This window comes from Alligator mississippiensis, chromosome 3 (genome assembly GCF_030867095.1).
Source record: "Alligator mississippiensis isolate rAllMis1 chromosome 3, rAllMis1, whole genome shotgun sequence".
Lineage (NCBI taxonomy): Eukaryota > Metazoa > Chordata > Crocodylia > Alligatoridae > Alligator > Alligator mississippiensis.
In genome coordinates this window covers 271,190,779-271,209,337 of record NC_081826.1, presented here as the reverse complement: position 1 = coordinate 271,209,337, position 18,559 = coordinate 271,190,779, and the positions used below count along the sequence as shown (strand labels likewise).

The 18,559-nt window shown below is 44.0% G+C and overlaps 1 long non-coding RNA gene across 1 annotated transcript in view; it reads right to left on the bottom strand.

Annotated features, from left to right (window-relative positions):
- Nucleotides 1-257: 257 nt before the first annotated feature.
- The window catches only part of LOC109285245 (uncharacterized), a 60,343-nt gene continuing 42,041 nt past the window's right edge, over nt 258-18,559 (bottom strand). Inside the window, exon 6 of the long non-coding RNA XR_002092925.2 lies at nt 258-773. This is a non-coding gene — a long non-coding RNA (uncharacterized LOC109285245). The remainder of the gene's footprint in view (nt 774-18,559) is intronic.

Here is an 18,559-nt window from a genome sequence, read left to right as displayed (position 1 = left end):
ATTTCCTTGTTGTTCCTCAAGGTTTCCTGAAATCTGGATAAAGGAAAAGTCACACTAAGTCCTAGCATTTATATTTTGAAATCCCTTATCATAGATGTTTGTCAACAGATCATTAGATGCAGGAGAAAAACAATTAGTTGTCTTTATCATTTATAGATTAGCTGCAACTTTGCATTGTCATTTCAAGCCTGAGTGAAGCAGAGACATTCATGTATGAGTCTCATTTCCTCTTCATTATGCCTATTTAATATAAACAAAGGATTCTAATCATCCTTTTGATGCAACAATTGGATAAGTTTTTGGGGGGGAAAAAAACAAAACACACAGTTCTGTTTAGTTCCCACCATGACAAAGAAATAAACAAATTCTCACTGTCTAAAAACCAATACTATTTATTGAAAAGAGAGTGATTGGACCAAAATGTTACACAGCTTGACTCATGAAAAAACTTGGGAAGTGATTTATGCACACAAGGAAACAGTATGCACAATACTTTTCATTATGTGACAGAGTATGAGAAATAGTACTACTAATTCTCAATTCCTGAAAATCTCCATACAGCAGTTATCCTTGCACTAGGAGCTGGGATTAAGACCAGAAAACAGAAAAAATGCAGTAGACATATTGCAAGGCACCCTGGTTGAGAATCATTGCTTTAGAGAGAGCTTCTCCTGCCCCTTGACCTGCTCTGTATTCATTTCCATGTTCACACTCCATGGAGCACAATCTTATCAGGGAACAATCTTCGACACTTTTCAGAAGTGCCAGAAAACCTAAAAAGCAAATAAAAAAAGACTGGTATGGACCACTTTCAGATAATCTCCAGGAAGATTTTAAGGTTTGGGATGTTGATTTAGAACAGCAGTGCTCAGTATTTGCAGGTGGCAGGCTAGAGGAGCAATGCCTGATCCCTCTGTGGGCCAGATCCAGCCATGCAGGGGAGGGGAGCAGCCTGGCCCCAATCCAACTGCACAGTAGAAGGAGGCTTGGGCTGGCCCCAACCTGGCACCGTAGGGTAGGGGGCATGGCTTGGCTCAAATCCAGCCACCTGGGGGGAGGGGCATGATTCATCCCCATGGGAGCAACAGGGCATGGCCCAGCCCCAACCTGGCCAGGTGAAGGGAAGACGTCATGGTTTGGCCCTGTGGGGCAGAGGGGGGGGGGGGTGAGGAGGAGGCATGAAGTGAAGTGGTGCCAAACCAGCCACACAGGGGGAGAGGGCATGGCACAGGCCTGCAGGAGGAAGGGAGCATGGCTTGCTTAACCCCAACCTGCGAGGAGCCCTGTGGGCCAGATTCCAAGGCTCTGCAGGCTGAATTTAGCCTGGGGGCCTGAGGTTGAATACTCCTGGTTTAGGAGAATAGTAAAATCCTCTATTTTCTCTCAAAGTCCCCAGGCAGACTACCATTTTTCTCCCACCAAAACAATGGCTGCCTATAGTGGAATATGCCATTAACTTCTTTTTAGCTCACGGTAACAGGTTTTCACATCGCAGAACATAGAAGTGCAGTTACTGTCATTGTTGGCTACCTCCTCAGAGGTGCTGTAAAAAGGGGGCCTCTAGTTCCTGTTACTTTAAGGAATGAAAGAGGCGTTATGTGGTTGCAAGATTTCTGGCAGCTGGATTGGTACCAGGTTTGAAGAAACAAGGAGCAGAAGGGAGCTAAGAGTCATTCCAAGTCATACCAAGCTGCTAGCCACTTACCTGGAGCACACAGAAATAAGACTGGGTGCTGAACTCCAAGCACCTATTAAAGCAGTAGCTGTAGGGCCCTTGGGTTAATGAGAAACTCTTGGACTCACTTAAGAGAGCTAGGGTCATGTGTCTGGTAGGGGATGGAGGCCAGTCTTCCAATAAACTTGGCTCCTAGGATAGAGAGGTTATTTGAGCTTAGGACACTGTAGAGAGAAGAGGATCCTGGAACTTGCTGCAGAATTATCTCCGGCAACCCTGGAGAAGGAGTCTTAGGGAATCAGCGCTCAGAAGGGACAGAGGTTGTAGGACTGGTGTCAGACAGCAGGCAAGAAATCTAGAAGGGAGGAAGCTGGCTGGGGAGAGCCTTAGGGAAAGGCAAATCTCAAGCTATAGACAGGCTATGGATAGAAGTGGGGGAGGGCCCTGGAAAAGGGCAACCCCAGGCTACAGTTGAAAGGGGGCAGGAGGGAGGGCCCAGGGAAGAGGAAATCCAAGTCACATCACATGCACATTAAGATGACAGCTGAGAGGCATGGGGTGACTAGTAAAGGGTGAGTAGAGGCCACTAGAGGTGCCCTGGTAAGCATGCTGTGGAGTGTTTCCTCCTACCGGTGGTGGTAGCCCTACAGAACAACTTCAAGCACCCAATGAACTGAAAGTAGTCAGCAGTGACTACTTAGGGGCTGTGATAGAGAGATGAGGTAGGCAGGCAGACTGCTATGGGGCATCAGACTCCAGGGATGGAGCCCTGGGCCTGCTACAGGTGCTTACTAGTGAACAAACTAAAATGTCCATTCAAGTTACACAGGACCCAATGATCTCACAAAGTCCCTTCCAGCCCTTAACTTATTTGAGTGACCCTTCTAAATTCAGGGTTGCAGATCATTCATGAGAAACATCAGAAATCTTGCTAAGCCATATTCTTTTAATAACTGCTCTCAGACCACAGATCCATGAGATAAGCAGTGGTTCTTCTGTCATCTTCCATTAACACTTCATTCATTTTTAAAATACAAATCAGCTTAAAATGTACCATTGGTGTGTATCAAAATATATCTCTGGAGCCTGTTCAAGTATTTATGTAGGGAACATCAGCATCATCCACATTCAGTTGTTACTACAGGGATAATATAAAATAATTAATAATTAATTAATTTCTTTTCCTCTGGCTTAAATGTGTACGTGACACACCTCTACCATATTCTGGGCAAGTAACCTAACTGCCAGATCAGGGCTGTTTAATTAACCCAAAAGCCCCATGCAGCTTATGAGGAGTTAACTGCTGGCTCCCAGGCTCTCACCAAGCTGCCACTTCTGCTATCTCTCTGGCTGCAACAGGTACTCTGAGCTTCTCCTTCTGCTTCTTGTGCCTGCCCCATGGAGTGACTTGGCTGGCAAGCTGGGGTGGGGAGGTGCCTGCCTGCCTGCCTGCCTGGCGGAGTGGAGGGAGGAGTTGCCCACAAACACAGTACAATGCTAAGGAGGGGGATGCCCACATACACACCTTGTGTAGCAATGGGGCAGTGCATGAGGAAGGTCCACTTGTGCACACAGTGGGCTGGTGGTGGTAGGGTTTGTAAGGGGGCAGCCTGGAGGACCTATGGCTCACATTGTTATGGCCCATGGCCTGTGAACTGCTGAAATGATCACAGCTGGAGTGGCTTCACATGGATTATTTTCCATATACAGAATCAGGGACCTTTTGGGCATTTATGTTTTTCCCAGAAAAAATTGGATTGTAACAGGATTTAGAGGATGAATTGTATAAGGAGCTCTGCTGCTTCCTTTTGAACATGGGAACAGCCCAAGTCTATGGATTTTTACAGGCCAGAATGGAGATGCACAAGGAGTCTAGGTGTCTTAGTGGTTTTGTGGCTGCTGTGAGGAATGGAACAGCAGTACACTGAGTGACTGCATGCCTAAAAATGTAAGTGCCACTTAGACATTTCTGAGAGTGCTGCCAAGAACTGTGAGCCTCCCACTTTCCCCTATTCCACGCACATCAAACCTGGAAATGAGGCTGTTAAGATATCCTAGGGTACCCCTTGCTGCAAGTCTCAAAATCTCTATCTCTGGAGTACTTGAGAGCAGCAGTATCCCCAAGGCTACTTCCCTGCCTAATTTCCAGGTGTGGTGCATGTAGATCAGGAGTGTGTGAACAGAACCTGCTTCTTAGCATTGCACTCAGAAGTATGTGGGAAATAGCATAGACCCTTAGACGTGGAATAAGATCTGGGCCTAAATGGTTATTCTATAAACAACAACACATTTTTGTTTGTTGTTGTCCATTTACAGGGTAAAACATGTTTGAGGTGCAATAACAGCTCCTACAGTGAAGGAAATTTGCTTAACAAAGACCTAGAAGAAATACCATAAATGTAGAGTAATTTTAATGTTTCACAGCAGCAGCTATTCCAGTAGTGAGACAATACACCCATTACAAATCACTCACTAGCACAGTTACAGTATCCTTAAACTTTAATTGGTTTAATATGTATTGGTCACATCTGCATTCTTCATTGTTGAATGACTGGAGATTTCTGGAACACAGTGGCATATATGATTTTCCTGTCAACGAATACTTAATGTCATTGGTTAATATCCTAATGGACTACAACCTATGCATCTTATGGTCTTCTGTACCTCATGAGTACATGCATGGTTGTATGAGGCTGTAGACACTATCTTTCAGAACAGCCTTATAAAACAATATTTATATCAGTTGTTTCAGTTCCTAAATAGAACTTTTCTCACATCTTGCAAGAATGGTGCTAATCTTACGTATTCTATATTAAGCAGAGATAAGATCTCTGTTTCTAGTCACATATATATTGATCAAATACAGGCTCTACAGGAAAACAGGAGGGGATGTTGAGGTCTGGCAGAAGCCAAATATGAGTGGAACAAGTGAAATTAATAAAAGTTTGATTCACTTTTTCTGCTGTAGAAAGGTGTATAGTTGAAGGATATATCGATTAAAGTGACCATTAAAATGGACATTTAGCCATTATATTTATAGAAGTCAGGGCTGCTCCATTTGTAATTTTTATATTGTGATAATGCCTGAAATGTGCCAGGTTTGTACACTCATATAGAGAGACTCAGCCTCAGCCTCAAAGAACATACAATCAAAAAAATTATCAAGGCTCACATTTCTGAGAGCCCGGCAGGACAAATTATGCTGAGGGGAAATCAGCACGGGTTTGTGGCAGGCAGATCGTGCTTGACCAATCTAGTTTCTTTTTATGACCAGGTTACGAAACGCCTGGACACAGGAGGAGGGGTGGATGTCGTATACTTAGACTTCAGGAAGGCCTTCGATACGGTATCCCACCCCATACTGGTGAACAAGTTAAGAGACTGTGACTTGGATGACTACACAGTCTGGTGGATGGCGAATTGGCTGGCTCGCACCCAGAGAGTCATGGTGGATGGGTCGGTTTCGACCTGGAAGGGTGTGGGCAGTGGGGTCCCACAGGGCTTGGTCCTTGGACCGATACTCTTTAATGTCTTCATCAGTGACTTGGACAAGGGAGTGAAATGTACTCTGTCCAAGTTTGCAGATGACACAAAGCTATGGGAAGAAGTTGACACGCCGGAGGGCAGGGAACAGTTGCAAGCAGACCTGGACAAGTTGGACAAGTGGGCAGAAAACAACAGAATGCAGTTCAACAAGGAGAAATGCAAAGTGCTGCACCTAGGGAGGAAAAATGTCCAGCACACCTACAGCCTAGGGAATGACCTGCTGGGTAGCACGAAAGTGGAAAGGGATTTTGGAGTCCTAGTGGACTCCAAGATGAACATGAGCCGGCAGTGTGACGAAGCCATCAAAAAAGCCAATGGCACTTTATCGTGCATCAGCAGATGCATGACGAATAGGTCCAAGGAGGTGATACTTCCCCTCTATCGGGCGCTGGTCAGACCGCAGTTGGAGTACTGCGTGCAATTCTGGGCACCGCAATTTAAGAGGGATGCGGATAACCTGGAGAGAGTCCAGAGAAGGGCCACTCGTATGGTTAAGGGCCTGCAGACCAAGCCCTACGAGGAGAGACTAGAGAAACTGGACCTTTTCAGGCTCCGCAAGAGAAGGTTGAGAGGCGACCTTGTGGCTGCCTATAAGTTCATCAGGGGGGCACAGAAGGGAATTGGTGAGTATTTATTCACCAAGGCGCCCCCGGGGGTTACAAGAAATAATGGCCACAAGCTAGCAGAGAGCAGATTTAGATTGGACATTAGGAAGAACTTCTTCACAGTTCGAGTGGCCAAGGTCTGGAACAGGCTCCCAAGGGAGGTGGTGCTCTCCCCTACCCTGGGGGTCTTCAAGAGGAGGTTAGATAAGCATCTAGCTGGGGTCATCTAGACCCAGCACTCTTTCCTGCTTATGCAGGGGGTCAGACTCGATGATCTATTGAGGTCCCTTCCGACCCTAACATCTATGAATCTATGAATCTATGAAAGTGAAAGGGAAAGACAAACTATGGATGAAGAAAACAAGAAAACTGATAAACTGTGCCTATTCTAGGTTATGCATGTTGTAAAAATTAGGTTTAGAGGGCTTTCCGATGTGGAAAATGTGATGAAATAGAGAAATTCAGAAAGGAACTGTGAGGGCAAATGAGGGAAGTAAAAAAGAAAAGAGGAAGAACTGAAGGGAGAGGCAACGGAGAAAAGTGCTTGTTAGACAGAGGCACATAAGGGACATACATAACAGTTAAAATGGTTTAAATAATTAAAACCTGAAGCAGACAGACTTACACACCTGTTAAACTGGTTTAAATCTACCTGGAATGGTACAAAAGTGTACTTGGAAAACCAACTGCTACTTTGAACCAGTTCATTGTGAGCCAGTTCAATGTTACGTGTGATAATGAAGTGTTTTGTGAGAAGGGCCTGGTCAGTCTTCCAGGCATCTCACACTGTATTGCTCCTCCCTTCCACACACACCACTGCAACTGGCCACTCTGGTGTGCAACCAGAACTCTACTTTCCCATTTTTTCCCTTTCTTGGCACTTTTTTCAGTGAACTGCCTTGCACTACTTGTTCAATAAAAGCTATTTTTATAAGTCAGCTGTGTCCTTACTGTCTACTTGACTGTAGCCCCTCATCACTAGGGTGACTATCTATCCCATTTTTCTCGGGATAGCCCTGGATTTTAGAGGCCAGTCCTGGGCATGGGGTGCAGTCTGGCAGAGAAGGGAAGCAGTGCACTGCACCAGGAAGGCAGCAAAGCAGGCACTATGGCTGCCTTGCCTGCCAGTTGCAGCATGCTGCTCTTCCTCCACCTCTCCCTGCAGTGTGCTGTTGACTTGGGAGGGAGGAGTGTGGGAAGAGGGAGGAGAAGGGGAGTGAGAGGGGGGAAGGAAGAGGGAGGAGGGGGGACAGGATGTCCCATATTCCCAACCAGGATGAATGGTCACCCTACTCATTACCCTTTCCCCCTCCATCCTCCACAGATCCTGAGAACCAAAAAGCATGGGACCAAGCACTCCTTCTCTTCCCCACATTAGGCAAGCACACTGCAGACTTTGATCATTTGCAGGTCATTGAAGTTTACCAGCCTCATGTTTAGGAAACAAAGGAAAGCAGAAAAGTGGCAAGATATCCAGCTACCTACACTTCTGAGGCTCCCAGAGCATGGGTGCAAACATGCCCTCCCTGCACTTGCACACTGCAAAGAATGCAGGACTGGGTTCTCACTCCCACCTCCTAGAGCCATAGTACTTTGCACAACTGTGAACTGGTTCCCAAACAGTGACACTTAGGAGCAGTTCAGTTGTTATGTGTGTCCACACTCTTAGTGTTCAAAACTGTAATAGGAAGCAGTGCACAGGCTGATTAGCCAGCTGGGGTGCATCGGACTGGCCATGCCTCCTCACCTCCTGATCGACTAAGAGACGCAGCAGGACACCCTACCTATGTCCACCTGGGGCAAAGTTCTGTAGGTATTTGAAAATGCTTGTTTCAGGATGTTACATGTCTTGCTCCTGGTTTCTTGACTTGCATATCAAACCAGCTTTTACTATTGGGTTTGCCTATGCATGTCTTGGTAACTTAACAGTCAAATTCCGATAAGGAGTAGGACATGATATTGCTCGAATGACAGAAGAAGCAGAAAAAATGGGGATTATTGGGTACCCATCAAAACAGAGATTGTGAAAAATCATAGAATTTTGGAGCTGATTCTGGAAAGTTCCTCTCTGCTGATGCTATTTTACCACATATGGAAAAGGAGATGACCTGTTATTAGCATAAGTCCAGCAACAACTTCTTTGGGTGTGGACCCACTTACCTTTAAATCCTTGACTGTTTGGCTATACTAAGAAAGGAGCTCAGAGGTAGGGTTGGTTGGGAAAAAAAATTCTATTTAATAGTAAATAAATCAACTAAACACATCCTCCAAGGTTTATAAATTCATTTACCTTCTGCATTGGATCCAAAAAAAGACATTTTCATTTGTTGTGACAGAGTATGGCAAAGAGACAGCTACCACAGATTAGCCAACAAAGCAGTAGTTAGGCCAACATGAAAGCTTAGGTTAACATCTCTGCTTTAGTCTAATTCTGGACAAGGTTATGAACCTGGAGTTGCTGCAACTTGGGGAAGTGCCCTAATCACTAAATCATTGTCTGTTCTAGGTTTTTGCTCTACTGGACGCATCTACACGTGCCCCCATTTAGTCATTTAGTCATTTGGTACTTGCTTTAGCTAAGTACTAAGTTTAAGTTTACTTTAGCTAAGTTACTAAGTACTAAGGTTTAGCTAAAGCAAAAAAAAAATGAAAGTGCAAAAGCCACCATTACTGCACAGTCCTGGCAGCACATGGTTGCTTCTGACTTTACTGCACACTAGCAATAAGCTACTGCACAGTAGCTCATTGCTACTGTTCAGTAGCGTCGGCGCCACGGTTCATGCCCACCAATGCTATGTCACCATAGCAACAAGCTACATTGCCATAGTTCGTTGCTACAGCCACGTAGCATCTTGTGTAGACATGCCCAGTTTCACTTCCAAAAAAGGCTATGTTGGATTAAGGCAGACAATCTTTACTGAAGAAAAGCTTCACAAAAATAGAGACATTTCTGTGAAAAAACATCAGTGTTGAACGGAGAGTGCCATTTTGTTGAAAAATTCCTAAGGAGCTGCACATGGAGAATGTTAGGATAAACTCATATCTTCTTACTTGTTTGAAGCATGTTTTTCCACTTGCGTTAAGTTTTATAGTAGGGATGCTAAACACAGGAATGGCACATGAAAACAGAGCCAAGTCTTGTCCTAAAAGAGTCAATAGAAGCTTTGCTACTGATTTGAATGAGGCTATGGTTTGGCTAGATGAGTAAAATCAGTTTTTCTGACATGTCAGTTATAAGTGTCTGCTTCAACTCAATGTTAGAACTGTGCAGAAGGGGAGAACATAGGGTAGAGAAGCTTTGCAGAAGGCACCTCATGTCATTTAAGTGTGCTTTGACTGCCAAGATGTGGATGCACTGACATCAGGCTGAGGAAAGGTCCTGAGGTTAGGTGCATACTAACTGGATAATGATGCCCCCACCGTCCCCTCAGAAGTGGAACAAAGAAGCTAGAATCTCTCTTCTAGCTCATAAGATGGAGTAGCATCACTGCATGCCTGTGTCCTTGTCCTTGGTTAGGAAGACTGTGGAATAGATTTCACCTGCACTTCTTCACATAGACATAATTATTTAGACTATGCAAGATGAGAGAATTTTGCTCTATATGCTTGAATAAATCTGTCCAAGACTGCACAACTCTGTTAACAAATAATTTATAACAGAATAGATTTCCACAATAATAATTATTGAACCTTAAGGTTATATAAGGTTAATAACAAATGTGGATCATTCACTCCTGTCAGTGTGCAAGCAGCATGCACACTGAAGCGATTTATCAATTCTGATTTCATTTTGCTCTCCTAACTGCAGAATAAGTAAGTAGACTGCATGCTGTAAATGTTGACAGGGGAAGTCTTTTCTGTTGATATTTTAATTGAGATATTCATTATTAAAATGTCAATTAACCTTGATTTTTCATCCTTTATTATTATTTAAACTAAGCACCAAATAACTTTGATGCAGATGTAGAACTGTAAAACCTTTAATGAGGTAAATTGATTATGGAGCTCTAGTTTAATTAGTTCAGTCATTTTCTGTCACTTCTAATTACATAACTAAATTCTCTACATTTGGCAAATATCACATTTAGTATGAACTCTTCTTTCATAGTAATTAGCTTAATATTCAATGACCTCATTTGTGTACACTTGTGGCTTAATTTATGTTTTGATAAACATTTAATTTTGATTCTTACTTCTCCAAACAATCTACAACATCATCGATTTAAGATACATTTCAAATAATCATACATTCATGTTAAATTTATGGCATGTATAATGTAATTAATTATTGTGGTAGTCCACAACTTTCCTTTGTAGGAGATGGGGGTAATTAGCTTATGCATTATAGTCACTGCTCACCATGACACTCTTATGGCCATAAAGTGCATCCCTTCACCTTTTACCACTCCATTGATGGTTCCTCCAATGAGGAGAGTACTATACTTAATCCTGTGACACAGATGAGGATAAAAGTCCCTTTTCAGTGCCTCTGGCTATTCCCTTGTTCTAATTAAAGCCTCCAAGTAATCACCATTGATCTTCAATGGTATGGATACCCTCCCCACCGCACATATGGCTGGACTTTTATTTCCTCTGCTAGGAGAATTACTTGCCTCTGCCTCCTTCCTGAATTGGAATTTCTGGGAAACTGAAGCAAAACAAGCTATTTTTGTACCCTGGGCAATGGTGTCAATTTGGGCAGTGGTTTGTACTGCCAATCTTGCACCCCCACCCTTTAATTTGGCACCTGCAGCTATTTTCCCATTCACCCACCCCTAGTTATCCTACTGCCTTGAAACTTCTTACTAATAAAAAGGAAAGGAATCTTTCCTCATTAAAAAAAAGAAAGAGAGAAAGAAAACTTTTGAAGATGATGTGTTCCCATAATAAATACTGGAAAATCATTCTGGATTTACATTATTTTATCTGTTTAGATTTAAAATAGGGAAGACAGATGCTCAAGGGTCTAAGTAGCCTGACATAACTAATTGTACAACGATTACAATTAAATGAAACCTCATTAGCATTAAAATCAATTATACAGGGGCTTGACTGGTCAACCATTTATCCTTTTCCATTTAGGGAACACTCCTCACCAGACACTGTATGAAACCAAAGCTTTTTTGCAGTGTGCTACAAAGACACCAGATTAGGATTTTTAAATCAAGGAAAGTTCCACATTTCCCACAGAAAAAATCCTAATGTAAGTTTTTAACAAGAGGGATGGAGCTTGGCCACTGTTACCAACTGAAATTATGACAACATAACATAAGAACTACTTCACAGTTGGGGTGGCTAGGATCTGGAGCCAACTTGCAAGGGAAGTGGTGCTGGCTCCTACCCTGGGGGTCTTTAAGAAGAGGCTTGATGCCTACCTGGCTGGGGTCATTTGAGCCCAGTTTTTCTTCCTGCCCAGGCAGGGGGTTGGACCTGAAGATCTGTAAGGTCCCTTCTGAACCTACTTCTATGATTCTATGAACATCCCTCAAGAAGAAAGACAGTTAATGGAGCAAGACTTTCCTCAAAGCCCTCTGGAACCTTTCTTGTCCCAATAAACTTCATGGCTGGACCATCAGAACAGATTCTTCATATTAGAGTTACTCAAGTGAGTATTTGCCCCAACATGCATTATGAGAAGTGTTAATACCATTTTAAAACCAGCTTCTAATAAACTTTTAGGCCTTGGGTAGCAGAATTAATTTCTGGATTTTATACCCTAACCATCAAACTGTTCATTAAAACTTTCCACAATATCTAGGGCCTGAGTGTGATCTCACTTCCATTGATCTAAATTGGGAATAATTCTGTCCGTGAGCTCACAGGCTGTAACTGAGATGAGAATAAGGGTTTTTTTTTTTCATTTATTTATACCTTTCAGTACCTGTTTAGGGTGGGCTCTGATACACACAGGGTGTGTCTATATGAGTGCAGTACTGTGCAGTAAGCATACATGTCTACATATGCACATGCTTACTGCACAGTAAACTACTTTACTCATGATTAAATTTGCTACCTGCAAATGCAGGTAGCAAATGCCAGCCCTACCCATGTGGTTGGCCCTGTACTGGGGGGAGGGTCCTTCCCCCACTGGTCCTGACCCCAGCCCCTGCCCCTCCCTGCCTGGCCCACCCATGCTCCCCTGGCCCCAGGTTCCCCCTCACAGCACACAGTGAGGCAGGAGGTAGTGCAAAACTTTATTGAGCAGCCTGTGCCCCACAGCTAGGCAGGCATGGGCCTCTCATATGCCGAGGAACATGCTGATGCTGGTGGCAATGTCCTCCTCAGCTGTGGGGGACAGGGACATGTAACACAGTCACAGGTAGCCCTCCAGCCAGTGGTGGAGGTTTCAGAGAAGTGCACCATTGAAGCTCAGGGTCCTGTGCCAGGTGAGCAGGTGTGCCCAGAGCACCATGGCTAGCAGTAGCAGGGTGTAGTGAGTTGGGCATCCCTTGGTCCATGCAAACAGCTCCTTGTGCTGCACCTGAGACACTCACAGTAGAGGCATAGTCAGGGTGTAGCACCAGCATGGGGGAGGGCTGGCCCTGGGGCACTTCCCTGAGGAGGCCCCCTGGAGGGAGGGTGGGGCACTAGCAGCTCTGCATCCCAGTCATCTGGGAGCCCCATGCTCCCCAAGCATGGGTGCCAAGGGCTTGGCAGGAGCACAGGAAACAGGATGGCCTGCAGGAGAAGAAGGTGGGGGAGTGGCTCTGGTATTGTTGCTACGAGCCAGGCCTAGCCCAGTCTGGGAAGGGGGCAGGAGAGGCAGACTGCCTGTGGCCAGCACCCAGCAGCTTGCTGGCCCTTGAGGACCTAGTGGAGACAGGAGCTTGGCCAGTGGCTGCCTGGGCCCGTGCCTGCAGTGTTCTGCCACTTCAGGTGTAGGCAGAGCTGCTCCAGGAGGTCCACGAAGGTAACTTGGGTCATGCAGAATCCTGCCAGCCACTGCTCATCATCCCAGGTGGGCCCACAGGTGGTGGGGCTGGAGGTACAAGAGGGTGTGGATAGCATTGGGGGTGGCATCCAGGAGCACGTTATTGGTGCCCCTGGTGGGGTCTAGCCAACAGAATGGGGTTCAGGTGGCTATTGTGCGACAGTGAGCAGCCTGGAATATCTCAGTGAGGCCATCCAGGTGGTTGCTGCATGTGGGGGAGCCAGCAGAGGCCAGATTGCTGCGAGTCAGGCAGGGGCAGCACACCAGCAGGGCTAACACAGTGGCCAGTAGGAACCTGGGGCACTGGGCATCACTGCCAGGGACACGGGCTGGAACAGCCATGGTGCAAGGAGGCAGAGGTTGCAGTGAGAGGGCTGCTGTGTGCTGACCCTGTGTGGTGCATGCTGGTTCTGGTCAGAAAACTGGCTGGCCAGGAGCAGGGAGCAGGGCTACCTTTTAAAAGATGGCCTCTGGCTGCCGGAAGCTGTGGCTGGAGCCTCCAGCTCCCTCAGGTTGTGGCAGGAGCCTGTTGTAAGGCCCCAGGAAATGGGAGCAGTTTTCTGAGAGAAGAAGCAAATCTTCTCCCACTTCCCTGTATATGTAGATGCCTGCCTGGCAGTATTTACTCTCAAGTAGTTTACTCGAGAGTAAACTGCTCCCAAATCAAATGCATATGGACTCACCCACAGATTAGTAAAATTAGACTTTCACACAGCAGTGATTGCCTTGGGCCAATAAACGTATAGAGAGCTTGGCTGAGCACAGCATCTATCATCTGCCATATGAGCAGTGACTAGAAACTAGCAAAATAGGGTGCCACTACACTTCAACATCACAAAAAAATTCCTGGTGAGTCATATGTGGAAGTGAAGACTTCCACCAGGTGTATTTTTAAAAGTGTACCAGCTTAGAGAAAGCACTAGAAAACAAGCTGCTTGAAACAGTCATTCATAAGAAACAGACTGGAAAAACCTCATCAGCAAGTCTTTCCTATTCCTAATTGTTGTGCTCTTACATCTAAATCAAAGAATATTTTGGTGCTGCTAGTGACAAGTGAAGTTTGTAGGACCTACCAGAATTGTTTTTAAAATTCCCCTTCCCCAATAAGGGTTTTTTCTTTCAAAATGACTCTTGAATTCTTTATTTCTCCTGGAAAATAACTGAATTATAATGCCTCATTAATTACAGTGAGGAAAATCACTTCTACAGAAAGCCCATTTATATCAGAGACTACAATCAATTAATAGTTCCTTCACTTTTAAAGTATTCAAAGTACAATAACATGTTTAAGAATATGTAAGACTTAATCTGTCCTAAAGCTCTAATCCTGTTGCTCAAACAACATCTGCAGAATAACTCTCTAGGCATATCTATACCACTTCTGCCTTCTGTTCAGTGCATGCCTGGGGCATGCCCAGCACTGCTCACTAGTCTGAATCTTCACCATACTTATCGGCACATGCACCATTCTAAGAAGAGGTGCGTTACTTTTTTTAGCATTTGGTAAGGTGAAAGAAAATCAAGTAGGCAAGACTCATAGGCATGCCTTGTGACTTGCAAAAAATCCATAAATTGGCCCACTGACAATTGCCTGTTGGTGATTAGTCTAGTGTTAGCAACATAGACTTAGTTCATATTGAGTGTTTCTCAATGAGTGCTTTTTCATTAATAGTATTAATCCTCTTTAAATCTACCTATGCTCCCCAGAACTAATATTCATTGTACTGAAATCACAAGTGTTCATTGAATCATAACATACAGTGCAACTAGTTTTGCCAATAAGAATGCCAAAGTAACAGCAGCTTGATTTCAACAATAAGAACCATACAAAACGTTAGGTGATGAGATGAATTTTTTTTTTCATTTTTCATGGAGAAAATGGATTACATGGTAGAAAAAACAGAGCTGTCATAGATGAATGTATGTGGCTCGTATTAGCATTAACAGAAATTACGTGAATATGTCATGGGGAGAACAGGCATATCAAATTTAGAATATAGTAACAAAGCTATAAACAAGTGTGACCACTGCAGTTAAGCAATCTTTTCATATGATCTATATAAAAAAGGTTAGATAGTTAGCTCCTTTCAATTTAAATTACCAATTCATATCAGTGGATATTTTGGACTAGAATCAATAATCAATCTGTAACAGGGTTTGCTTGATTTTTTGGCCAAACATGGTGCATCCAGACAAGTGTGGTTGTGTGGTATACTGTGTTGCAAATACATCTCAAGCTCCACATACCGCACAGTCCGGTGTTCTCCACACTGCAAGGGCATGTTTCCCGTGGCTGTGCTGCTCTGTTGTTTTTCAATGGAAAAAAAAAAAAGCAGCACATATTCAGGCAGCGTACGCTGCTGAAAAGCAGAGCCAGGCCACCTGGAGCTGCAGTGCAGCTGCTGGCCAGGCTGTGCCCAGCAGAAAGCTATGGCTGCCACCCCAGGAGACCCCCAGTACCTCAGGTAAGGCTGCTGGAGCCAGCACAGTGCTGGTCCCAGCCTCCCCTACTGCCTCTGTGGTAACTTGCTGCGCGCCAAAGCGCGCATAGCCTAGGTGATCCCTGAGCACAAGCAGGCTCAGTGCAAGGTGCACTGCTGCTAGTTGTCCCCGGGAAACCAAATGTCCACACACCTCTGGACATGCCCACATAGGTGTGTGTGGGCATGTCCACATATGCAGGCACATGTACTTGCAGCAGCTCAAATATCAGCGGAACAAATTTGTGCTGGAGATTTGTGCCTCAGCACATGAGTCTGAACATACACTTTGGTGTGGGGAAAATTGTGCCACTTGGGGCAAACTGACCCTGCCCAGCTCCTCCTGAATCTCCAGCCAGGGGGAGCTAGAAGCTGGGGCCAGCACCTGGGTTGGCCCTAGCAGTATAAAAAGCTGCCCTGGTGAGCAGCTAAGGGCTACTTGCCCCCAGGAGCTTTTAAGGCCCAGCCACCTTGTATCTATGGACCCTTGTGCCAGCTAGACTGCTGAAGCAGCCCTCACTTAGAGTGGCCCCTGCACCCTCTACCCACCACAGTAGTCTGGCAATGGGGGCCGTTGCCTGGCTGTGACCTGCTGCCATCTGTGATGGCATCCACCCCTTTGGACCTTCAGGCCCATGGCTGTGCACCTGCCAGATTCAGACAGGGACTAGACAGCCACCTGGGCTGTGGTACAGGCACGGCAGCTGAGCTGCCTGCACCTCTAGGCCAGCTGTCAGTGGGCCATGGCTGCACAGTTGACCTTTGGGGGGCACTGCTATCATGTCTTCTGGTATCCCTGCTCTGCCATCTCAGCATCTATTGCCCAGAAAATGTGTTCCTTGTGTTGGCCCACTTTGAACTGTTGAAGCATGTCCTCCTGGCCCCAAATAGCCAGGAGGTAATTCATCTTGCCTGCCCTCCAGGTATGTCTCTGGTGATGGCCTTTGCTAGGTCCCTTTGCCTGGTCCCCACCACTTGCCTCACTAGCAGAGATCATGGTGTTCCCTGTTTAAAAATTGCAGATTCTCTGATACCACCCCCACAAATTCTCTCAAATACCCAAAATCCATGTTCTTCCTCAATTAAAATAAAATGCCACTATATAGAAAGAGATCAGTTGGGCAACATTTTATTGATATATTTACAATTTTAAAGCAATTTGGAAGCCTACCAGTGCCTCTATGATCATAATAAAAATTAATTCTCAATATCTATATACTTTGGCATTTGCTTTTGGTCTTTTTATCTTAGAAAAATCAGAGCTAGCCCTGCCTCCTTCACTCACCAGGATGTGGGGCACTGAGCAGCACTGGGATGCCAGTACCCTGCCCCTGCCCATGCCCTTGTTTTGAAGCTGCTTTGAAGCCTTTTAGATTTTGCTGTTTTGAGCTTGTGCAGTGTAGGAAACATTTTTTTTTTGTTCCCAGCATGCCTCTTGTGGAGTCTCAAACTGTTTTGAGATGCCACAACAGGCACATGCGTGCTTATCCAAATGTGGCCTGTGTGTCCAATTATGAATTTGTTTCACCTCCTAACTGTTACTAGAAACTTTTTGATTAAGCCAAGATTTTTCATATTGGCTAGAAGAAACCAAAATGTAGGTAGTCTGAAAAGGCACAAGGGCAAGTAAAAGTTGACAAGTCTGTCTCTTTAATAGCTAATGAATGAGATTTTTAACTTACACATCTAAAACAGTTCTGGAGATCTGGACCTTGAAAATAACTTATTTATAGCATGAGACTGTCTAAAGGGTCCCATTTTCTGTCATCTATCTTTCTTTATTCAGTATAGCTAATTCTGAATTACTTCAGAGCCTATGAAGAGTAAACACATTATTTATTAGATGTGAAGATTAGATTTCAGATGCATAAAACTATGTTCAAGTTACTTTGACAACCCTTAGTCATATTACTGTTTCTTTCATTAGAATTTTTCATTCACATATGTGAGCAAATAATATCTGTCCTATTTCTATAGCAGGGTCAAAAACTGAAAATGACAATATTTAAATGACTTATTTACACAAGGATGATACTTCTTTTGAGCTCTGCAAACATGTACAGTGCATTTAAGCTGAACTTTTGATCCAATTGTTCATATACAACTTGTATTTAACATCTTTGATCTCCAAGTTAGTGATCTAATCTGCTGTATAACTTAGCTTTTATTGATCTGTTCTCATGCTGAGCAAATCAAGTCTCACTTTTATGGGATAGATTGAAAAAGATAGTAAAACTGCCTCTGAGACAGCAGTTTAAATCTGTGCAATAACAGTGGAAGCAAGAGATAAGACTTTTATTACACTGCCAAACTTCACATGAACTCAAAGTGTCATTAAATAGGTATGTGTCATTTGCCACATATATTTATTTTACTAGAGAATTTGGTTACCACCCATTTAGATTCAGTGTAGTGTATTCTTCTTTGCTGCAGAATCTATTTGTGGTATTCAGTATGCATCTGAAATAGCACTCTCATGACACACTGCATGGATTTCAGATTTTTTTTCTGCTCTGGCACAGTTTTCTAAAAGAGTTTTTCATTTCCTTTTTCCTGATTTAATTTGAAAGGCAATTTTCAATAGACATATGGGCTGGACCATTTTTACTATGGTAGTCTTTCATGATGAAAGAAGATTAATTCATATGCACCCAGAGCTTTTCAATCATTCTCCAAAACATGTGAATTCTGTCATACCTGGTGTTATTACATTACTACACAAGGAAGAAAATAACAGCAGCCAAAGCACAGTATCTCAGCTTGATGTTATTGAGAGCAGTTTTGCTTTAGAGGGTTCCCTATTGTGGCATTTTTCTCATTGTTCACTGGGAAGAAAGACCTGATGAGTACACTAAATGTATATGGTATGTACAATGGGCGACACTTTTTGTTCACATGTGCAGAACAATGGTAAATGAGAAAATGCTTGTAAATTGATTGCCTAAATCCCTTTTTTTTTCTTTTGTAACTTGGTTACACGAAGTAGACTGTAGATGACACCTGACAATTTACATGTCTATCAATTACAGGATTATGGTAAAAATTCTGCTTGCTTTTCTCATTTGAAGATTCCTTTTAGCTGTGATAGGACTTCTGTGTGTAGGCTAAGCAGGGCTTGGTACTAATCCTGTGAGATGCAGAATCCATTTTGATATCTTTCCTAATGTTGCTCATTGTCTACCTCATATTTTAGTTCCATTATACTGCCCTTACAATGTACTGCACCATACATACCAGGACAGGGAGGGAAATATGGGACTGCTGAACTGGAATGTTTATTGAAGTCAGCAGAGGATCTGAGGGAACATTTTATCACTGACTT